General features: G+C 41.5%; 1 pseudogene; it reads right to left on the bottom strand.

Moving 5' to 3' along the window:
- Positions 1-5,457: 5,457 nt before the first annotated feature.
- LOC141506884 (enolase-like) lies at positions 5,458-7,286 on the bottom strand (annotated as a pseudogene).
- Between the last annotated feature and the right edge of the window lie 514 nt (positions 7,287-7,800).

Genomic DNA, 7,800 nt, shown 5'->3' with positions numbered 1-7,800 from the left:
TAATATTCGAATACATTCAAATATCACAACTTATTCATCCATTCATCAACTGATGTGCATTCTTTCAATTTCCAGTGTATTGGCTATTACAAGAAATGTGTTAAAACATATCACACATTTCTTTGATCTTTGAGGTTAGGAGGATATAACTCTAGCAGTGGTATAGCTGAGGGAATGCACTGTTTAGTAACTTCATGTATAATTCCAAATTGATTTCCAGAATAGTTGGATCCATTCAGACGTCTTTCAATAGTAAATCAATGTGCTCATTTTCCCACAAGACCCTTTATAATTTTCCTTTTTTGTCATCTTGTCAATTTGATGGATATAAAGTAGAATTTCAGAAATCCTTTAATTTACATTTTCTAATTAACAGATTTGGAGCATTTTTTCCAAATTGCTCTAGATAACTTGGATTTTTTTCCTCTTGAGAACTGCCTTTTCATATCCTTAAGAACATTTATCAATTTCAGGGAATGATTCTTTTTTCTTATAATTTTATTAAATTTCCTATATATCTTTATCAGAGAAACTTTATATAAAGTTTTTTAAGTTAATTATTTCCCTTTTTATTTTAGATTTATCTGAGTTACTTGTAGATAAAATCTTTTTTAATTTTTTATAATCAAAATTATCCATTTTATCTTCTTTAATCTTCTCTATCCCTTATTTGGTTATGAACTTTTTCTTATCCTTAGATCTGCTAGATAATGTTTCCCTAATTTGTTATGATGTGATATTTTATACTCAGGCACCCATTTGGAGCTTATCATGGTGTAAAGTATGGAAATGTTGGTCTAAATCTGATTTGTTCCATACTTCTACCTAATTTTCGGTTTAGCGAATAGTGAATTCTTCTCACAATATCTGGGTTGTTTGTCTTTAACAAGTACTAGGGTAGATATATTTGCTTCTGTATATTATATTCTGGATATTGTATAGCTAACCTATTCTGCTGATTGATTTATCTACTTTTTTAACTAGTATCGTATGTTGTAGTAAGTTTGAGATCTGATAATGCTAGGCCTGCTTTATTCTCACTTCTTTCCATTATTTTTCACTATATTCTTGACCTTTTTGGTCACCATAGAAATTTCTTTATTTTTTCTACTTCTGTAAAGTAATTCTTGGATAGTTTGATTTGTTTGACATGAGATAAGTAAATTAATTTTGGGATTGTCATTTTTATCATATTGACATTCTTTAGTTGTTGTTCAGTTGTGTCCAACTCTTTGTGACCCCATGTACATCAAGTCCTTCTGTCTTCTACTTTCTCTCAAAGTCTAAGTTCACGTTTATTGTTTCCATGATGATATCTATCCATCTCATCCTCTGCCATCCTCTTTTCCTTTTGTCCTCAATCTTTCTCAGTACCAGGGCTCCTTCCAGTGAGTCTTGTTTTCTAATTATGTGGTCAATTAATTTAAACTTTAGCTTCAATATTTGTCTTTCCATTTATCCTGAATAGCCTAAGTGAATTTTTTTAAAGTATTGACTGATTTGTTCAACTTACTGTCCAAGGGACTCTTGAAAGTCTTCTCCAGTATGAGTCTATGGTGTTCAGCTGTCCTTATGATACAACTCCTTTAGCCATACGTTACTACTGGAAAAACCATAGCTTTGACTATATGGACCTTTATCAGCAAGGTGATATCTCTACTTTTTAGTATGCTAACCAGAATTGCCATAGCTTTCCTTCCAAGGAGGAAGCTTCTTTTAATTTCATGGCTGCAGTCCCTGCCTGTATTCTTTGAATCCAAGAAAATACATGAGCAATTAATATTTTCCCAATTATTTAGTATTTCTGAAAACAATAGTTTGCACTTGTATTTATATAATGCTTGTGTGTATCTAAGAAGATAGATTCCCAATTAGTTTATATATTCTATGATTTTTTTTCTTTTCCCCAGTGGATTACTGAATATTTTTACTCTGTCCATAGAAGTCACTAAGGGCTTGTTGGAGCTGCATCACAAGTATAAGGCTCCACAGATCAACACTGGGGGTGAGGGTGAGAACAGGACATCTTAGCCCAGGCACAAGATGATAAGGTCTTTCAACAAATGATCAGATTCAGTCTCTGATAAGACAGTTCTTTTTTTTTCCTTTTTTCTTTTTTTAATTTATTTTTTATTCTAATTTTGTACAAATGTTTTTTTACATTAGTAAAATATTCTTGTTTACAAGTAAATAAAATACCCCTCCCCTCCATGAATATAGATAGACTTGCTTGGGTGAAAAAAGTAAAGGGGAGAGAAAAAAAATTAAGATAAAAAAATAGTAATAATTGTAGGTATGGCCAGGTGGCACAATAGACGAAGCACCAGCCCTGGAGCCATGAGCACCCAAGCCCACATCCATCCCCGTAGACCCAACAATCACCCAGCCATGTGACATGCAAGCCACCCGATCCCCACTGCCCTGTAAAAACCAAAAAGAAGAAAAAAAAAGACCCAAAATAAAATAAAATAGTAATAATAGTAGGGGTGGCTGGGTGGCAGACAGAGCATTGGCCCTTGAGCCAGGAGCACCTGGGTCTAAATCTGGCCCCAGACACCCAAATATCACCCTGCTATGTGACCCCAGGCAGGCCACCCAGCCCCACTTGCCCTGCACCCTCCCTCAAATAATAATAACAAAAAATGTGCTTCAGTCTTTGTTCTAACACCAACAACTCTGTCATGGGTGGATCACATTCTTTATGATAAGTCCATCACAAAAGTTACTGCCATATTTTTCCACCATTGCCATTACTGATTGCAACTCCCTCCTTTCTTATTTCTCCACTACCATGTACTATATTTTCTCTCTCCTTTCACTCTGACTCTGCTTTAGGGTCACTGAGTGGCACAGCAGACAGATCCCTGGTCCTGGGGCCAAGAAGCCCTGAGCCCCCATACCACCCCTTAGGCCCAGAATCCACCTGGCCCTATGGTCCTGGGCAGGCCTTCCAATCCCAGCCCCTTGCAAGAAGTGAAAAAGAAAATGTGTTATATCTGACCACTCTCCCCCCATGGTCCATCCTCTCCTCCTTTATTCACATCCCCACCCCTTCCCCCTGCTCCCCCCTCCTTCTTACTCCAGATGTCTATACCCCATTGAGTATATATGCTGTTTCCTCTCCTAGCCACCTCTGATGAGAGCAAACATTCCCTCATCCCCCCTTGCCTCTCCCCTTCCATATCATTGCAATAGCTCATTGTAATAAAAAAAATCTTATGTGAAATATCTTGGACTATTCCCCCTCTCCTTTTTCTATGCAGGAATACATGCAGTTCATCCTCATTAAGTCCCTCATATTTCCCCCCCCTCTCCTCCAATCTCCATGCTTCACCTGAGTCCTGTATCTGAAGATCAAACCTTCTGTTCAGCTCTGGCCATTCCAAAAGGAACCTTTGAAATTCCCCTGGCTCATTGAAAGTTCATCTTTTTTCCCTGGAAGAGGACATTCAGCCTTGCTGGGTAGTTCATTCTTGGCTGCATTCTAAGCTCTTTTGCCTTCCGGTATATTGTATTCCAAGCCCTACGAGCTTCCAATGTAGTTGCTGCTAAGTCCTGTGTGACCCTGACTGCAGCTGCATGATATTTGAACTGTGTCCTTCTGGCTGCTTGTAATATTTTCTCTTTGACTTGGGAGTCCTGGAACTTGGCTATAATATTCCTAGGGGTTGGTTTTTTGGCATCTCTTTCTTGGGGGGATCGGTGGATTCTTTCCATTTCTATTTTGCCCTCTGCTTCTAGAATATCAGGGCAATTTTCCTGTAGTAATTCTTTGAAAATGATGTCAAGGCTCTTTTCCTGATCATGACTTTCAGGTATTCCAATAATTTTTAAATTATCTTTCCTAAGCCTGTTTTCCATATCAGTTGTTTTTTCAATGAGATATTTCACATTTTCTTCTAATTTTTCATTTTTTTGGTTTTGAAGTATTGATTCCTGATTTCTGGTAAATTCATCAATCTCCCTGAATTCTATTCTTTGTCTGAAGGATTTGTTTTCCTCAGAGAGTTTTCTTATCTCTTTTTCCATCTGGCCAATTTTGTTTTTTAAAGCATTCTTCTCCTCAATAACTTTTTGAACTGTTTTATCCATTTGACCTAAGCTGGTTTTTAGCATGCTATTTTCTTCAGCATTTTTTTGGATTTCCTTGACTAAGCTGCTGACTTCATTTTCATGTTTTTCCTGCATCTCTCTCATTTCTTTTCTCAGTTTTTCTTCCAACTCCCTCATTTGATTTTCAAAGTCTTTTTTGAGCTCTGTCATAGCCTGAGCCCAATTTCTGTTTTTCTTGGAGTCTTTAGATGCAAGAGCTTGTGCTTCCTCATCTTCAGACTGAGTATTTTGATCCTTCTTGGGCTCATTTGCAAAATATTTCTCAATAGTCTTCTTTTTGTTTCTCTGCTTGCTCATTTTCCCAGCCTGGGCCTGGTTTTGGGGTGCTTCCTGAGCTTTTGGGACACTTCCACAAGGGTCTCAGTGTGTGAGGCTCTGTCCTCCCTCCTGGTCTGTGAATGACCATAAGCGCCCCCCTCTGCCATGGGGCTGAAGTGGAGGGGGCCCTGCTGTTCTATGGGGGGGCCTAGACTGGGATCAGGATCTGAATGTGGTCAGAGCCCCAGAGTCCTGTTCCAAGGGCAGAGGACAGAGCTCTGCAGTCTCTCTTCACTCCCCTCCCTCAGCTCAATGGGCTCATGCCCTGGGGACTCCTGCTTACCTGCCCTGCCTGCTTCTGTTTCCTGGATCAGGGCTGGGGAAAGGCCAAGCTGCTTGCTGTGTGCCCTGAGGGCTGGGCTCCACGTGCTTGCTCTGGCAGAGGTCCCCCACTGTTCCCCCACTTTGTGCTTGGTGCTCCCTGGGGTGCAACTCAGGGGACTCCCCCACTGCTGTGAGCCAGGGGACTCCCCCACTGCTGTGAGCTGTGGCTCCCAGCGTCCTGGGGCTGCCTCAGGGAGGCTGAAGTTCTTTCCCTCTGGGGGGGCCACCCCTCTGGCGGGCCACCCCTCTGACCCCAGGAGCAGAGACTTTCTGCTCTTTTCCAGGTTACCTTGAGGAGAAGAACTGCCTCACTGGGTCCCTTTGTGGGTTCTGTCTCTCGAAAGTTTAGTCAGAGTCCTTAGTTTATGAGTTTTTATCAGAGAGCTCCTAAGACTGGAACCTTTCTTGTTGCCATCTTGGCTCTGCCCCCTGATAAGACAGTTTTAATGAAACAGTGATAACAATACAGAGAGGTGGAAGGGAGAGGGGAATTAAGCAGCAAAGGCCTCTGCCCTGCCCATTCCCCCAAACAAAACTGGTCTACTACTTGGTACTGACTATTTTTTTGGACAGAGACTTCTACAGAGGTGACCGACCTCTGCTATCTCTGAGGTCTTGGAGGTTATTTGGTCCAAGGTTTTCTGAAGTTCTTTCCAGTTTGTTGACCAGCTCTTCTTCAATTATGAGAAAGTCAAATTACGGTCAAATGCTTAGATCTGTGGAGGAACCAATCTTGATCATCTGCCCAGTGCAGCAACCTATGACCAGGTCTGTAATGAAGGTATCTTCAATCTCCCCAGAACAATGGGAAACCATTACTCTCAACTCATTGGATTGAGCCATCATGCACCCCTGCAGAGATTTAGCCATGTATACAATCTGGTTCACTTTTGATTTGGAGGCAGTTGTGGGCTTTCTTATTCATAGCCTTTTCAGTGCACTCGGGATTGATCACTGTGAGATTATCCCCTACCACTGGATGCCTGCAGGAGCAGTGAAATTCTTCCAAGCTTCCTAATCATCTTGGTCAAAAGGATCTTCAATAGATACCACTGGATAGTTCTTGATGAAGGTCTTATAGAGGTCTCAAGCTCAACAGGAGAGATGTATCTGTTGGGACCATCAGGAGACTTGAAGTCCAAATCATATTTTTCAGATTAGAAGAATTTGGAGGCAGCAACATCTAAGCCAATTATACTGTCAGTGTAACCAGCCTTGCCAATAGCATTCGTCAGAAGCTCCAGAGCTCTTTATTCTCCAGGCTATTAGGAGCACCTTCATCCCCTACATTGGTGGCATCTAGTCCATATTTGTGCTTAATCACATTCTTCAGGTTGTGGTATACTGAAGCTCCAATGCACACAGCCTCCTTGAAGTTTGCTACTCCAACAGGAAGGATCATAAACTCTTTTATTGCCAGCTGGTTATCAGTATGGGAACCACCAAGGATCACACTAAAGGCTGGACTGGCAGGATGACTTCTTCATTGCCTGCAAGGTCAGCACCTTTCTTAGTAGCTTCAGTCTTACAAAAAGCCATAAACACAACTAATATGATATTTGCACCAAATTTAGATTTATTATCTGTGCCATTCATCTCTGTCATCAATTTGTTAATTTTCTCCTGCTCCACAGCATCCAATTTCTTGCTAACCAGGGTTGGGGCAATGGTTTTATTAATGTGCTCAACCACTTTTGACACACCTTTTTCCATAGAGTAGGTCTTATTGTCTCAGAGCTCCAGGGCTTCATGAATACTGGTAGAAGCACCGCTGGGCATAGCGGCTCAGAAGATACCCTTTTCAGTGTAGAGATCAACTTTAATAGTGGAATTTTAAGGGAATCAAAGATATCTCTTACTTGGATGTTCAAAAATGGATAGGCTGGTGGAGTGGAGCCAAGATGGCAGTATAATATAAGCCTTTCCTAGGAGCTCTCCCAAAAATATTCCAAAAACCTTAAAATTATGGCTCTAAATTTTCAAGAGACAGAACCCACAGAAATATCCAGTGAGTCAATTCTTCAGTCCAAGGTAACCTGGAAAATCATGGGAAAGCTCTGTTCCATGGGGGTGGAGGGGGCAACAGCACAGCCAGTATTGTTGTGCTGGAGTGAAGGAACTCCAGTCTTCTGGGAACAGCTCACTGGGTGCTTAGATGCCTGGGTCAGGGGGAGCTCCAGCTCCTCGCAGCAGGAGCAGTTTCCTGACCTGGAAACCCAGGGAACACCAAGCACAACTTGGAAGATCAGCGGGGGAAACCTCTGCCGGAGTGAGTGGGAGTCAGCATAGCAGCGAACCTCAGCACAGCCCAGATCCCAGGAAATAGAAGCAGGCCCACAGAGCTGCCTGGCAGAAGCCAACTGGCATTTGCTTCCAGAGTGTTCAGCCCATGAAAGGTAAGAGGGTGGGGGGGAGACTGTCGAGGTCTCTCCTCCGGCCCTGGGATAGGACTCTTGTGCTTTGTCCATATTCAGACCCTGGTTGCAGTCTGAGACCACCCTCTTGTCATCCACAGACCATTGCACAAGCATGAGAGCAGTCAGAGCCTCACATACTAAGGTCCTTTGGGGGGGGGTGTCCCAATAATACTCAAAAGCTTGGGAAAAACCCCAAACCAGGCACTGGGGAAATGAGTAAATAGAAAAAAAAAGGAACCTGACCATAGACAATTACTTTGGTCCCATGGAGGACCAAAACACACAATCAGAAGATGAGAAAGTCCAAGCTTCTGCATCTAAATCCCCCAAGAAATATAGAAGTTGGTCTTGGGCTATGACAGAGCTCAAAAAAGATTTTGAAAATCAAGTAAGGGAGGTAGAGGAAAAAAATGGGAAGGGGAAATGAGGGAGATGCAGGAAAAACATGAAAACCAAGTCAATAGCTTAGTCAAGGAGATTCAAAAAAAAAAATTGAAGAAAATACCATACCAAAAACTAGTTTAAGTCAAATAGAAAAAAACAGTTCAAAAAGTTAATGAACAGAAAAATATCTTTAAAAGCAGAATTGGTCAGTTGGAAAAGGAAATAATAAGAAAGCTCTCTGAAG

Source organism: Macrotis lagotis, chromosome 1 (genome assembly GCF_037893015.1).
Source record: "Macrotis lagotis isolate mMagLag1 chromosome 1, bilby.v1.9.chrom.fasta, whole genome shotgun sequence".
Taxonomy (NCBI): Eukaryota; Metazoa; Chordata; class Mammalia; order Peramelemorphia; family Peramelidae; genus Macrotis; species Macrotis lagotis.
This window is presented reverse-complemented; position numbering and strand designations above follow the sequence as displayed.